Source organism: Octodon degus, unplaced genomic scaffold (genome assembly GCF_000260255.1).
Source record: "Octodon degus isolate 3935 unplaced genomic scaffold, OctDeg1.0 scaffold00074, whole genome shotgun sequence".
In the NCBI taxonomy this organism is placed as follows: domain Eukaryota; kingdom Metazoa; phylum Chordata; class Mammalia; order Rodentia; family Octodontidae; genus Octodon; species Octodon degus.
The window spans coordinates 5,415,156-5,431,663 of record NW_004524650.1 but is presented as its reverse complement, the minus strand read 5'-3'; the positions used below and the strand labels follow the sequence as shown (position 1 = coordinate 5,431,663).

At 43.4% G+C, this 16,508-nt stretch overlaps 1 protein-coding gene across 4 annotated transcripts in view; it reads left to right on the top strand.

Annotated features, from left to right (window-relative positions):
* Positions 1-16,508, top strand: part of LOC101582876 (transmembrane protein 56) — a 109,490-nt gene that overhangs the window by 626 nt on the left and 92,356 nt on the right. For 3 of the 4 annotated variants that reach the window (XR_002822013.1, XR_002822012.1, XM_004635699.2), the window contains exon 1: positions 176-360. The exons of the other annotated variant lie outside the window; for it this stretch is intronic. The gene's annotated coding sequence lies outside the window, so the exon portion shown is untranslated. Of the gene's footprint in view, positions 1-175; positions 361-16,508 lie in introns of those variants that run through there. 4 annotated transcript variants of the gene reach the window in all.

The window sequence follows — 16,508 nt, the reverse complement described above, 5'->3', positions numbered from 1 at the left end:
CCGCGGCTCCCGGCCCGGCTCGGCCCGCCCGCCGGCGCAGCCCGGGTCCCAGCCCCGCGCGGGTGCAGCCTTTGTGCACGCTGGGAACGCGTTCGCGTCCCCTGGGGCGCATCAAGTGCCCCACCCCCGCCTGCGCCTAAAAGAAGACTGTAGCTTTTATTTACCCTTGCAGCTCTCAAGTGGGTCCCATTTTTAGCCACCGAGGGCTGAAGAGTCTAGTGGGAAAGGCACGGAGCGCAGTCAGAAAGAAATGCCGTTGTAACCCCTGCCAAGTTTATTAAAAGCGCCTCGGTTTACCCAGCCAGGAAGTGGGGTTTGGGATGTCAGCATTTTCCCGGCGGTCCCAAGACGGCCACAGAGGTAGGAAAACCTCTGTGAAAACACTGTCAGTTGTCTGAGTGTATTTCAAGGGCAGGTTGCTGGGCTGTTTTCTCAGTTGTACACGTTTGCTTATTAGTATGCACGTTTTTGTGTGAAACTAAAACAAGAGTGATCTCTGACAATGTTTAAATTAATTCAGTAGCACTTCGGAAGAATATGTGTAGACGGTGGGGACTGATAAAAGGCTGTCATTTTAGGAAAACCTTTAAAAAGTCATGCATTGAGAGAATTGGACTTTGGATGGGGGCGATTTTAGATGAGGTGTTGTTGCTCACCTTTGTATAGCAACTAAGTTACTAAGTTCAAGAGTGCCAGCTCCCTTTGAAGTATTCTGTGTATGAGGTAGACAATACCTCTTAAATTGTATAGGTGCTAATTAGAAGCGCTCACCCTCAGCATGTTAGAAAGTTTGAAAGAATGGCTTGAGGAACCATAGCTTTTCAGCCGTCCCCCTACCTCATTTCCTACGCTGTATGATAATCCAGAGAATCATTTATTTTGAGGATGCTTGTTGTGTCCCTAGCCTGCAGCTCCTTTGGCCACATGGCCTTCCTCCAGAGTTTGAATCTTTACTGTGCCATCGTGCATGAGTTATTGTCTGTCTAGGCTGGATCTGGATGCCTCAGACTCAACTGCTTAGTCATTATTATTTGCTTTCCGCTCTGTTCTTTTCACTGTAAGCTTTTTTTATTGTGGAGGAAAGAGTTAAGACTCTTTGCTATTAAAGTGTTATATTTACTTGGAGGTAAATGGGAATTGCAGGGGTCAGGAGACTGGGATTATGTATTGCAAATCTCTGAGAAGCTGAGTCTTTGGCGTGGAATTCTGAATAGACCCCAAAGGAAGATGCAAGAGTTATCCTGGCTTTCCCTTTATTTTGGGACCTATCCATTGGCAAGATCCTGTGGTTCCCAAGGAAAGCCCTGGAGCAGGGAGCTATCAGCAGACTCCTCCTGTATTGATGCTGAACAGGAGGGGCTCTGCAAAGCAGAAGGAAGGAACAACTACCTACTCCAGAGGGGGTGGCCTGCCCGCTGTCCCTGCTGCATTCCTGACTAGGAAATGGGAAGAGAACTGTGTTGCAGCAACTAAGGGGTACTGTTTTAAGGAGGATTCTCAAGTATAGCTGAGGTTTGGTGGGCCTTCCTGTCCCTTTCCCTTCCATGGTGTTTCTTGTCCGTTAGCGCAGGGCAGCCCTCTTACGTTTGTGGACCTGTTCTTCCGCCCTGGTGCTCTAGCGGAGGCCTGGCACCTGTGTTGCTCTGTCAAAGTTGGCCTTTCATTTTATTTATTTAAATTTATCTTTATGTATTTAGTACAGGGTCTCACTAGGCAGCTTGGACTTGTAGTGATCCTTCTGTTTTCAACCTCTCCGGTGCTGGGATTACAGGCATGCACCACCACGCCTGGTCTCAGTGGCCAGCTTAGGGGCAGGGCTGGCATGGCCTGTGGTGCCGGGGACTGAACCACGGTCCTTGTTTTTGCCTAAGGAGGCACTTAGTCTGCTGAGCTGTCTTGCTGGCCCTGGCCTTCCATTTATTTGGAAACTAAGCAGTTTGATTTGTAAGAAACCCTCTAGACCTTCGTTATCTCTCTCTCCTTTCTGAATTAATATCCTGTATCTTCAGACTGAAGAAGAAGGACCCGTTTAGTATTCAGAGTCTCTTGGAAGGTTAAGAAGTGGGCTGCTTAGTTTGCCTGAGAAAAGAATAAACTGAAAGTCTCCACTGAGATAAAAAAAAAAAAAAAACCCAAAAAAACCAAACTGTAGTTTTTCTTTTGAGGGAGATAATGAATTAATTGTTTGGGTGAGAATTGTGGGCACTTGCACAAGGGAGCACAGGCTCGGGAGTGGGGTTGTGTTGGACAGCTTGTACCCTTGTCCTTGAGAGAAGAGAGGACCTCACCACACTGGTACAGTCATCTCATTGTGCTTTCCCTCCTTCCGGTTGCCCTGTGAGAAGAAGACAGCAATATGGAGGTGGAGTAGCCATCTGTTCTGAGGAGGGAAAACAGGCTTAGCTGAACAGCAGGGAGACCTGTATTCACCTGAGGTTGGTTGTCAGGCCCTGGGATGTGCTGCACTGGGACACGTGGGGAAGGTGAGGCTAATTTCTTAAGGATGCCTAAGTCATTTCATGAGCAGCTTTGGCAGTACTGCATTTTCTTTTTCTTTTTGAGGAAAAGTAGCACAGAGAAAAATGGAGTCCCACCGCCTCGAGGACTGTTAATCCTGGTGAGACAGTAGGATGTGCTGCAAGCTGATCACAGGCCTGAGGAAGCAGAAGCCGCAGACGGCGTTTCTTTGCACAGAACACTGGTCTGTTCGGGGGGGGGGGAAGAGTCTTATGGAAAGGTGACCAGGAGCTTAGGAAGCAGTGCACAGTGAAAGGCCAGGGTTTTTAGAAAATAGCCAGTGAAGAAGGTAACTGCGGGTGGGCTCTGAGCTTGAGCTGGTGTGGAGGAAAAGAGCTCCTGCACAACGGGACCAGTGTCACAGGGGAGGCTGACTGATGACAACAGCCTGTCTAAAGCAGGGCTTCAAACATTTGGGGTGATAACAGCACAAATGCATTTTTTGACATCTTTTGGTTTTTTTGGTATCAGGAATTGAATCCAGGATCTTGAGCTTGCCAGGCAGGTACTGTACCACTGAGCTATACCTTTGGCCCCCAAAAATGCATTTTATTTTGAGTTCCAGAACATACATAAGCATGTGTACTTGAAATGTTTCTGTTTCTATCTGTTGCTGTTTGTATTCTGTGTTCTTAAAATGCCTTAACCTGTGAATCCATCACGGTCTCATCAAACTATTTGTTCTTTGGAAAATGAAAAATCAGGTTGCAGTAGAGCCAGCCAGGCCAGGACTTGGAGATGCTGGGGTTTTGGTATATGCTTGACTGAGGACTGGCGAGATCCCTGTCTTGGCAGAGACAGAGTGGTGTGTGGAGACACTGGTGCTGAGGGGAAAAGCGCTCACAGAGATGAAAGGCAGCGCGATGGGGCTGCCCACCCATGTGTCCACTTCAAAGGGAGGAAGTGTGAAAGGAGTGAACTTGAATCTGAAAGCAGATTTCTTAAAAGCATGAGTTTTTTCTCTGTAGGTTATGAGAGAAGACAAATGGATCCAGAACAAATTGGCTGATGGATTTAGGTCATGTCCACTTTCCTGGGTTGTCTAGGGCGCACAGGTCTTACAACAGCAGTGAGTAGGAGGCTCACATCTCCTCTTCAGCTCTTAGAAGTCTGAGCAGAAGCAGCGCATAGAATGTGTGGTTTCTGAGCCCCACTTGCTGATCAAACTTGTTAGGAACTTGGCCGCTTGCCTCAACTGAGAATTGGAAAAGTCTTTTCATTCCATTTTATAAGAGGGTTAGCTACGAACTTCCTCAGAAGGCAGTGTCACGATCCAGAATCGAACTGGGCTGCTGCTTTACCCAGCATGTGGGGGCTAATTCCAGTGTCTGCCCTAGAGTTACTCAAAGGGAGGCTTTTGGTTTTTCTTTTTCATAGCAATTAGCAGCTGATTCCAACACCTAACACTCCTACCAAGTAAAATGAGCCCTGTAGTAAGAGCGCACAGGTGTCCCACTTCACCCCAGCATGCTGCTTAGTTACTGCTTGCTTTTATCATGGACACTGCGACCTACTTGGATCCTCCCTTTGGCCTATCTTGCAGCCTTGCCTGCTTGTCTTACCTTCATGTTTTCTCAGTGTCTGACCTTATCCTTCCTCATAAACATCTTCCTGCTTCCTTCCACTCCCTTCTTCCTTCAGGCTTCTTAAATGCTGTCAGAGCCAGGTGTGGTGGAATGCCAGCAATCAGGAGGCTGAGGTAGGAGGGTTGCAATGAGTTCAAGGCCAGCTTAGATTGTATAGTGAGACCCAGTCTCAAAACACACAAACAGCCCACCCCAGAGACTCTGTTTCCTGAAATTTATTTATCTAGTGCCTTCAGCTCTGGTTTCTGTAATGTTATCTCTGACCCCCAGACTTATGGTATGTACCTCTTGATGGGCTTAAAATTCATAAAAAAGAATATTTTGGAGGTTGGGGTTTTAGCTCAGTGGTAGAGTACTTGCTTAATATGTATAAGGCCTGGGGTTCAATTCCTATTACCACACACAGAAGTTTATTTTGAAGACATGGAAAATTTTTTCCTACTGGATGTATATTTATTTAGTGGGAGGGCAGGCAAAAGGAACTTTTCTGTTTGATGGAAAAATTTGAACAGAGTGGAAAACCCCCTACAGAATGCTAATTTTAAGGGATATTCTTCTTAAAACTAGTCTCACTTTATTAATGAGTTTTCTCTAATACGTGTACAAATGTTGGACCAATTATGAATTTAATTAAATACAATATAATTTGTTATCTGCTGTTTTAAGGACTCATAAGACCATAGCTTAATTCTGATTCAGAAAGATTCCTTGTGTTTTCATGTGAAACAAATTTCTTTTGTGTTTTGTGGGGGGAAGAAAAGGTAGAACCCAGGGCAAGCTAACGGCCGGAGGACACTAGGCTGGGAGGGAAAGCCTGCTCACGTGCTGTGGAGACACCAAGCAGGCTCAGCAGTGCCTTGGTTCACATCTTTGACTGAATCTGTGAGACTTGGTCGTGCATTTGGAAGATTTTAAAATGTTTTACAGCCCAAGATCATAAATCATTTTGTCCAGTGTGTTTCTTACAAAAGTGAAACTAACTCATTATATGGGAAAACAATTATAAACAACTTGTAGCCATCAGAATAAAAGTATTTTCTTTTTTCCTTCCCTAACTTCCACCTTCCTTGATTTCACTCTTTTTAAAAATATCTACTTATTTATTTGGTACAGGGTCTTGCTGAGCAGCTTGGATTTGTGTGGTACGAAGGATCAAAGCCAGGTCCTTGTACTTGCCAGGCAGGCACTTAGACCGCTGAGCTATCTCCCCAGCCTCTTGGTTTCATTCTTAAACACCACCAGTTACCAGTTTTGAAGTGTGCTCCTGCAGACCTTTTTCTACCAAAATATGCCCTGTACTATTTATTTATGAGAAATTGATCAGTTTGTGGGCTATCTTCCACATCATCTTTTCAATTTAGAAATCTCCATAATGTGTGACAGTGCCTATGTATCCTGTATTCAACCACTTCCCGATCGATGGCTTTTAGGGTTGCTGCCAGTGATCCTGCCTTGGTGTATGCTCCTGTGGCTCATGCTGAGGGTCACAGGTCAGCTCATTAGCATGCTGCTTAATTTATAATTCAGAGAGCATAATATGAAAGCTTACATATTTTGCTGTTTAATTCTTCAAATATTCAGTAGTAAAACATCACAATAGATTCTGTGGAAATCTCACAGTGGGACAACATACATCCTTTTTTGTAAGAGCACACTGCCTAGTAAAGGTAAAGGCATGTAACTCAATTATAATATCTTTAGTTTTAATTATATCCTAGCCCTGTTCCAAAAGGTATTTGAGGTGGCTTACAAAGATGTGTATACTATCACAAGATAGTTTATATAGTATAAAGATGGAAGTGAGTGAGGCTAGTTTGTTTACTTTGAGATCCTGGTTCCTGCTAAAAGTTCTGAGACATAAGCTGTCCAGCAACTGAAGAGAAGAGGCAAACTGTCCGTAACCAACTTCAGAATATCCAGAAAGGAAACCAAATTGGAGAAGCTCCCTTCTTCCTGATTCTAGGAGGCCAGAGAAGGGAGTGGGTTTCGTCAAGGAGCGCTGCATTTGTAGCGGCTAGGCCTTCGCAACAGCGTTTGCGTTACTGTACGGTACAAGCTGGTCACTTGGGCTTGTGATCCCATTTCGTATCAGGTTCCTCAGTGCAAGCCACGGGTGCCATGCCCTGGCACTGCTCATGAAAGGTCAGTACAGTGAGGTGTAAGTTCATGGGTCTAGTCCAGAAATAGCTCTAGGAGGACTTTAAGGGACACACGAGCATGGTAAACAGCACTGTGATACTGTTCCAGGGCAATTTTTCTATAATGTAGTAGACTACAGTTTGATGTAATAAAAGCCGTTTGCTCAGGAACACTTGGCCTGTAATTTCAGCCAGAAATGAGAACATTCTAGATGATCTTACCTTTTTTAGAATTATTACAATGATTAAGCACATATTTTCCAAAACAGCCACTACCAAGATAAAAGTGTATACCTGATATATGCGAGATGATTGGTACTTGTCAATTTTGACTAACTCCACAAGACAGAAGGGATCAGAATGAGCATGTGAAGAAATCTTGAGTACATCTTCAAGCTTAACATTAGTAGTAGTTTCTTGAAACTGCAGGTGTCAGTAGGGCTTGGTGGTCTGCAGGTTGCAGTATCCTGACCCTAATTTATCACACTAGGGACACTCCATCAAATTCTTGTTTGAGGAAGAGTGCCCCAGAATGGCTTTTATTACCAAGTGTTTAGAATAGTTTAGGGCCTTATATGTGACTTGCCATGCCTGAGTTTAACCATGGGGTTGGAATCAGTGAAATTTGAGGCTGCGTGGAACTTGTGGTGTGATTGACCTATATTTGATTTGTTTTGTCTGTCACTTCATTGGCTTGTGAAGTATTTCAAAGTGACCTGTCACTGTGTTTATATATTTTTTTGTGTGTGTTTATATTTTTTGACTGCCTAGCAGTACTAAACTAGATACTGAATGAGATCAGCAAGTGCCATGTTTATTGGGAAATAGTATAGTTGGAGTCACTATTAGGTGATGGGCGTCCTCGGGGAAGAGGTCATACGCTGTTCTGGGGGTAGGAGGAAGGCTCCTCGCCATGGGTGTAATTACTGCCCACTCCAAGGGCCTTAGCTTGGCTGGAGTATAAGGGGCGGGAAGAGGGCGCCGCCTCTGCTAGCGACTGCTGGTTCCCTGCTCAGGCTTCTGCTCTTCCGCTCCCTTGCTGCCTTCTGTGTGCTCTGTGGTGCCTCTGCCATCCTCCTTGGTGGCAGATTGAGTCCTCTGCGAACTCTGAGCCAGAAGGAACCATCTCTTCTAAAAGACAGACAGACAGACAGACACACAGACAGACAGACAGACAGAAAGAGAAAAAAGCTTTTCTAAGTATGTTGGGTAGAGTTTTTAAGTGGCCCTTAGGTAACAAAAGAGAAGGCTTGGAAAGTGCTTGACCATCTTCTCATTGTAGCATCTAAATTCTCCCAACAGATCTTAGGTGTAGAAAAGCTGCAGGGCCCATAGGATCCAGGCAGAAATGGGCACATTGCTTCAAGTAGAGAATGTCACATTCCTGTGTGTTGTGACACAGTCAGAGAAATTGAGGTAACACTTGTTGATTAGGACAGGGCTGCTCAAATGCTGTTCTTTCTTGAGTTGTGTTTCGGTTTATTGCTGAATACCAAACCACCCCCAGACTTTAGCAGCTTAATGTAATGCTTTCTTCTCTGTTTCCTGCTTGTCTGTGGGCTCCTCAGGCCACTACTGTACTGGCTGCAGGCCCGTACAAGGGAGCACATTCAGTAGCTGGCTCTGACCTCTCCCCCTCCCATAGTACAGGCAGGTTTCTTGACGTGGCAGCAGCAGGGCATCATTCTGAATGGAAGGCACACACAGAAAGGCCTTCGTAGGCCCATCTAGGCTCCTGAATCCTCGTGACTTGTCTTCTGCTTTTATTCTCTGTCAGCACATAGCCAACCCAGCCCACCTCCAAGGATCTGGAGACATGAACTTCACCTCCAGGTTGGAGTGGTGTTGTCACATTACAAAGGGATTGGTGACCATTAAGTAATTTGCCACAAGTGGCTACAAAAACAAATGCCAAGCAGTGTGCTCTGTGCATTTAAGGCATTTTCTTCACCTAACCCATACAACTGTCTGGCAGTGTTGGCAGTCTTATCTGCATTGTGTCGAATTTACAGGCATGAAGCGGCCTTTTTTTTTTCATACAAGGCCACTGATAAGTTTGAGGGCTAGGATTGATTCTACTTTTCTCTCTTGCTGAATGGAATTCTTGAAGAAGCCAACATGTGGGAGAAAAGGGCTGACTTATTCTCCAACTCCTCTAATCCACTTCACACTCTCTCCTGTTTCCTGTGAGGCATAGGCAACAAAGAAAGGGAAACTGAAGGCAGGTGGCAAAGCTTGAAGCCATAGCCACCTCCCTGCATCACTGGGTCTTTCTCAATGGTGACCTGATTGTTGGTTTTCGAAGTGAGAAAAATGTTCCTCTTTAGGCTCTGCCTTCTTAGGTGTTTTGGCAGGTACCTCAGTACTCCCTAAAAATGAAAATATATTTGGACAAATTGTGCTTTGTCCAGCTTTTCCTTGATTTCACAATGCTGGCAGGAAGCCAAGAGGTGTTCTGAGCCAAGAGGCTCCTGTGTGATTCCTCCAGGAGGGTAGGGGCACTGGTATGGAAACATTTGGAGCCCATAGAGGAGGTTGGCCGCTGATCCTTGCCCCTCTTCCCGAGTCCCTGCCAGGTGATACAGTGTCACCTGGCCCCAGCTGCAGCACCAGGGCCCTCATGCTTGGATGCCTTCAGTTGCCTGGGGATTGCATTGGCTTCAAAACTGTCTCTCTCTCTCTGTCTCTCTCTGTCTCTCTCTCTCTCTCTCTCTCTTTCTCTCCCCTCTCTCTCCTCTCTCTCCTCTCTCTGCTCTCTCCTCTCTCCTCTCTCTAACTACTGCAAGAGTATGACCTTCTAATTACTAAAGTCTTCTAGCTTACGACATTCTACTTTATCCAAAGCCTACTGGCTGTAATTGGAATGCAAGGGCTTAAAAAACAAAGCCTTCTTTATCCAAGTTTGCAATGGGGTGAGATGTGAGGAAGCAACATTTATCCTGGAAGGCACATGTGCTACCTAGCACTCTAAGCCTCAGGCCCTAGAAAGATGAGTGCCTCAGTTTCATGAGGTTCCACTTCTTTCCTGGCTGCTTGCGAGCCAAGGACCAGAGGAACAGTAGGGAGAGTGCCTTCTTCATGAGGCTGGCTTGCTGTAGCTGCGTTGCGTACTGCCTCACCAAGCCCATGCGCAAGGGTAGTGCCAAATCAAAGGGAAAAAATGAGGTCCAAATGATTAAAAGAAATGGACATAAAATAGATTCTGATAGGTTTAATTTATTTTTAAATTAAAAGAACATATAAAATGTTTAGATGTAAGACAGGAAAATAAAAGTTTTGTTGAAATTCCAATTAGAAATACCTATAATGTAGCTCAACTTGGTGGCGCATGCCTATAATCTTCCTACTTTGGAGTCTTAGGCAGGAAGATCTCAAGTTTGAGCCCAGCCTGGGCAACTTAGCACAACCCTTATTTTATTCAAGAAATAATGAAGGGCTGGGAATGTCATTCACTGTGAAGGTCTTAGGTTCAGTCCTCACCAAGGAGTGAAAAAAGCCAACCTGAGAGAGAACAGATCAGGTATAGTGGAAACCAGGAGATGTTGGTTTTTAAGAAAGCAGCATTCTCAAGGTAGGTTAAAGAGATGGGGCAGCCCCTACCGTTGCGGTACCAGGATGGTTTGGTAGGGCTCTGGGCTCTTTGAGAAAAATCTAAATCAAGATGGCCATTTAACTTGCATAAAATAAACTATGGAAAGGAAAGGAAGACCACACAACCTTCTTGACTGGTATTAGTAAGTGGAATCCATATTGAGAAAGCTCTGTGTGTGTGTGTGTGTGTGTGTGTGTGTACTTATACAAGAGTACATGTGTGGTAGAAGTTTCAGGTATTATGTTTTGGAAAAGACTGAACCAGAGGGATCAGAGAATCCTAGAAAACATTTAATAGGAATATATAAAAAGACAAATAGGGCTATGATAGATAAAGAAAAATCTTAAAGAGATTTGTAGCAGAGATAGGAATTACTATTTTTTGGCCGAACCGGGGATTGAACTCAGGCCCTTGCACTGCACAGGGGCCTGAGTTCAATCCCTGGTTCCGCAAAAACAAACCCAAGAAGCAAACAAACAAACACAAACAGTTCTCTGAGCTATGGGACCCAGGTGAGACAACTTTATACCTGTGACCCTGGATATTTTCACACTGGGTGGGCAACCCCCATGGAGTCCAGCTTAGGGAGCGGGGATTAGCTCCCTTCTCTAACACTTGTGTGCATGTGGGCCAGTAATAAATGCATGAATATTTTAGCGTAAATGTCTTATTCTTTGTTAACAAAACAAACTACAGTAAAAAAAATTGTTTCGGGGAAGTGTCAATTGCCAGTGTTTAAAGAAAGCAGCACTGAGCAGTCTCTTAAATTCTGTTAACACGCTATTAGGGGACAAAAGGTTGAAGGATGAGGAAATAAGAGAACAAAAATATAAAGCCTATCTTTATTCAAAGTTTAGTATAGTAACTGGCAGGGAGGGACCAGAGAGAAATTTGTCTGTATTAGGAGGATTTCCTTGTCAACCTTAAGCAATATCATGTATTTAGTATAACTTAATCATATTAGTGTAGAGTCCTTAGATTTTCCTGGTTGTCTGTCTCTTCTTTCTATTTGCTGCAGTTTAAAAAGCAGTATTTTAGGGCATGGATATGTCTGTCTCAGTGGTAGAGCCCTTGCCTAGGGTGTGTGAGACCCTGGCTTTATTCCTTGGGGTACGTGTCACACACATCCGCCTGAAGACCAGCATCGTAAATGCCAGAGGGTTAATAAGTGGGGCTGTTTTATGTAAGTGACTTCTGCAGATTTTTACGCCAATGCTAGTGACTCTTGAACTTGATACTCAAATGAAAAAGAGGTGGAGTGTTTTTTTAATATTTTTTAAAGAGTGAAAAATGGTAAAAATGGACACAAAATTTCATTAAACAAAGTAATATGAATTAGACAGTGGTTATTGTGAAGCATAAGGTTATCTTCAAGTTAGTTGCTTAGGTTATCAGATATAAACCTGAAAAATGGATTTTAAAAAGTTATAAGAAATTAAAAGGAAGAAAAAAAAATAAAGCATTAAATGCTCCCCCCCCCCACCCCAGCCGAACCGGAAATTGAACTCAGGCCCTTGTGCTTGCCAGGGAAGTGCTTATTCCACTGAGCTATCTTCCTGGCCCCTAACTGCTCCTTTATAGAGACCGGAAGAAATCAGCAGTACAATTATCCAAACTGTCCTGCATATATACATGAATATATCACTTTCCTTTTTTTCTTTCGTCCTTTTCCTCATCTGAGTTTTTCTTCCCATTGAACAGATTCTTGCTCTTTCACAGTATCTATTGTGAGGTGGAGTGTTTTATGCTCCTAATTTTAAACTTTGAATGTAACTGTCCATACCTGATTTAAAATAGCAGAACAAAAAACTGTAACTACAGTTATCTGAGAAGTTTATGCATGCTTAGATTCTTACTAGTTTTGCATCAGTAAAAAGTTGAACATGAGTGTAATTGTTATTCTCTATCAAAAAAAGTAATGCTTCTAGTCAATTATTGACATTTTATCAGCATTTACATAGATCATTGCAGTGTACCACCTTTTTGAAAATGCAAACAAAACCCAGAATGGGAGTCGGGTAAGTGTGTCTTTTTGTCAGTGTTCTGTTGATTTGGCTGGGTGAATAGCTCATCTTCTATGACCAGTGATGTAGTTTAGAAACTTTTAAATTCTCAAACATTAAGGCTACAGACAATGATAAACAACTCAATAAGTACTTCTGCACTTGGTAAGAGTTTGAAACCACAGTGCAGGAGATAAATGTTTTTAATAATATATATGAAATGTATCACAAAACTTTAGAATACATGTCTCACGTGGGGAATTTGAGATGATAAATACTATATTCAAAGTAATTTATTGGTAATACTCATACTCTGATTTTGACATATTTGGAGGTAAGAATATTTTGAAGTCATTATACATTTTTTTTGTTATAATACTGGGTTGACAATTTAGAAAATTCTGTGTGCAATATTCTGTTTACACTGGTGACATGAAGGACCTGTACTAGCAGACATGAGGACATGAGGTACTAGCAGAGTGGAAAGCACATGTAGGAATATGAATACTTTATTCTCGTTTTAGGTAACAGATGTTTATTGAGCACATTCTGTATATTAGCTATGGGGACGCCATGGTGAGGGGAACCTGGCTGTGTTTCCCACCTTCATAGGTCACATATTGCCTGAACAGAGGAGATAATTGATTAAGTTACTCTGTGCAGGAGAGGGACATGGTTCTAAGAGGTCAGGTAATGGATCACTTGGCCTTTTGATAGTACAGAGAGCTGTCTCAGTTTCTTTTTCTTCATTGCTGGGACAAAATACCCAATACCAAAAATTAAGGAAGGAAAGCTCACAGTTAATTAATTAAATTAAACTGTGAGTTTATTTAGCTCACAGTTTGTGGAGGTTTCATGGCACATGGCAGAGGGCAGCCATTGATGGTGGTAGAAAACAGCAAAGAGCAAAAGGAGGAGCAGTCGCTGAGGCAGCTAGCAAACCTCTTTCCCTTCCTTATATTGTACTCAGTCTCTCTACTCACACCCATAATCCCTGCACTGGATCATGAATTAACCACAAACTCAAGAAGCCTACATCAATGACTGAATGAGGCTTTGGAGGGACACCTAGACACAAACCATAACAGAGCTTTCCCTGAGAAAATAAGGGTTGACTTGGGAGCTGAAGGAGGATGGGAGTCCATGAGAGTGGAGGATGTGCAAAGGCCCTGTGGAGGGAGTGAACATGGTGTCTCTAGGGAACAGAATGAGGCCGCATTAGCAAGAGCACAGCTAGTCAGCAAGCTGTCAGTTGAGGCCTGAGAAGCTGAGGTTCTCCTCTGGAGAGCTGTCAAGGTAAGTGGGATGGTGACATGATTGAGACAGCTTTTATAATAGGCTTACCTGGAGTCATCCAGTCTGTTCATACACTGAGGAGACGAACTTAGAGACATTCTAGAAAAGTGATGTAGCAGCCTGGTAACAAAAGGACTTTGAAAGTTGTTTACCAGTACAAGCAGAAGAAACTGTATGATAAAAGAGGTAGGAATGAGGAAGAGGTGGTGTATCTGTTGACTTTTGTTTTTATTGGACACTTGAACATGTTAAAAGCTAAGAGGAAGAGCCAGTTGAGGACAAGAAGTTGAAGGTTAGTAGGGAGCAAAAGATTCCCAAGAATGCCAAGAAAAAGGGTGAATCCAATGTGTACAGGTTAGGCTGGCCTCAGACAGGGCAGATGGGTGCAGTTGTAGGTGGTTTGTATAATTGGTGGTGGGATATTCAAAGTTGTCATATGTTGGCTTTTTGCATGTTTGAAGTAGGATGGGGTCACTTTCTGAGAGTGCGGGTGGTTGGTTGGGAGATTAGAAAAAATAGGGAAAGAGGGAAGTTTTACTGTGAAATATGAGAAGATTGTTTGGTGAAAGCAATGTGTTTGGAGTTCAGGGCAGGGTTGAGGGCTCTTTCATCTCTATAATTTTGTGCTCATCAACTTCAATCCTTCTTAATATATGGCTTTCTTCAACAGTGCTCTGATTGTTTAGTGCTTATTGCTGAATAAATAGTTGGCCATGCCCAGGGTTTGGTTTTTGCCAACTCTTGGCTATGGAAGGGTGATGTATGGTGTTATTAAGAGTATTAGGGAAATGATGCCCTGTAGGACCTAATCTGATTAAAGAGAATGGCTCAGAAATACAAGGAAAGGTCTGAAGAGGTTGAGAAAGCACTGAAAGGTCAATGGATTTGAGCGTGTTGTGGTACTGAACGAGCCCGGTGGACAGGAAGCCCTTTGAAGACATCAATCAGTGAGCTTGGCCAATGTCTTTGAGTGAGGGAAGTGTTTGGGAAAGTAGAATATGATGCATGGGGGGGCAGAGAGTGATGTGACTGGTCAGACCACAAGGGATATGGGTACCTAAGGACATGGGGATTGGCAGACTAAGGCCTCAAGGAGACCACGAGGAGTAAGAAGTTCGTGGCTCATCTCATGACTGCAAAGTGTGAGAGGCTGGGCAGCCACTTCCTGAATTGGTCACAGAAGAGGGTGTCTGTTTTCAGAGTGCTCAGAGGAGACTCCGAGGACATAGCACATTTTTCTGAGAGTGGAGCAGCTGTCCTAGGAAGTCCAGTGAAAGAGTTTGTGAGGTATAGGGGTGATGGCTTGGGTCAGGTGGCTAGGAAGGAACTTTGGAACATGGCTGAGATGCTTGAGGTATAGGAGGTAGATTTCTGCAGTGGTTGCTGCCTGAATTTTAAGTTCTTGCTGGAGCAACAGTAGTCCCTGTCAATCATTTACCCTGCATGCTGCAGGGATAGATGATAGGGGAAGCAGACACTGAGTGTCTCAGTTACTCTTCTCTCATTTCTGGGACAGAATACCTGACACTCAAATTTAGGGAAGGAAAGGTTTACTTAGCTCACAGTTACTGGAGGTTTCAGTCCATACTGAACTGGCTCCAAGGCAGCGTGGCACATGGCAGAGAGCAACCTTTCATGGTAGTGGCAAAGAGCAGAGAGAGCAAAGGGAGGGGCTGCAGATAAGGCAGCTAGCTGGCCTTTCTGTTCCTTACCTTGCTTTCAGGCTATCTGCCTCAGAGTGGGTTTAACACTCACGCCCATAATCCCAGCAGTACTCAGACCCATAATCCCAGCCTTGGATCAAGAATCAATCAAATTCTAGAAGCCGCCCCATGCCCCATGACTGCATGAGGCTTTGGGGGGACAAATAGACACAAACCATAACACTGAGTGTGAACCATATGCCAATATGGTTCCCAGTCCTAAGGAACATTACTGTGTCTGCCGCCCCTCGCCCCCATGAGAGCTGTGTCAGGTTAGTACTATTGCCGTCTCCAATTTAAGATGTGGAAACTGACATTCAGTTAAGGCCACAAGTAAGTGATTTACCCAAGGTTACTGAGCTGTTAACAAGTGGGGGAAACAGAATTCCAAGTCAAGATTTTGAGCTCTATACTTGCCACTGTGCTGTATGTATTTAACATTTTCTTACATGCAAACTTTGAATGTTTTAAAAATGCAAATGATGCACCACTGAGAAGTTCATGGACTTTAATACAAAATTTGTGATTTTTAGATAACAAAATTAAGTGTGATCCTAGACCCAGACTTTCAACTTCATTTTGTCCCCTTTCTTTGGTATATGTTTGCAGTAGTCTATATTTATGTCCATTCTGGGGATACATTTGTAAATTATATCTTTTTAAAAAAATATATTTAGTACAGAGTCTACAGGGTTTCACTGCGTATATTGGACTCATGGTGATTCTTCTGTTCTCAGCCTCCCAAGTGCTGGGATTACAGGCGCACACCACCATGCCCAGTGTCAATCCTGTTTCGGTGCACCCCGGGGGGCAGGGCCGACAAGGCACCCTGTGCTCTGCCTAAGTAGGTGTTTCGGTCCTCTGAGCTATCTGGCTGCCCTTGTAAGTTATATCTCGATTATCTTCAATATCCTTTTTCTCCCCCTCCTTATAATTCTTGCCCATCCTGGCACCCTTTCCTATCTCCAAAGAGCCTGCCTCCCTGCTTTCTTTCAGCTCTTCTTTGTTGTATTTTTTATTTGTATTTTGCATTTCCCATGTAAGAGAAATCATATGATGTTTAAATTTCTCCATCTGAATTATTTCACTTAATGCCATGAAATCAAGGTTCATTTTTCTGCAAATGACATAATTCATTCTCTTTATGACTGAATAAAATTCCATGTATTTTCTTTATCCATTCATCTGTTGATGGGCATCTAGACAGCTGATGTGAATTGTGCTACTTACAGTACATGCACGTATCCCTTAATATGCTGATTTTAACTCTTTTAGGAAGATATCTAGGAGGGATTAGGTGGATGAAATGGAATTTCTACTTTTAGTTTTTGAGGAAGCTCCACACTGATTTCTGTAGTGGCTCTACTAATTCACACTACCACCAGCAGTGTAGAGAGGTTCCTTTTCCCCATATCCTCGCCAGAATTCATTGTATTTTCTGTTCTTGGAAATAACCTGTCTGACCAGTAAAATAGGCTCTTAGAGTTGTTGACTGAAGATACCAATATTGTTCCATGTACTTACTGGCCATTTGTACTTAGAGTAGTTTTCAGTTAATTTGCTTTTTTTTTTTTTTTTTTTCCTACAGTTTTATTGATAAACATATAGCAATGAGACAGTTTCAAATCAAATCGGAAGTACAGTTTCAACAAATAATACACTGCATATATTCT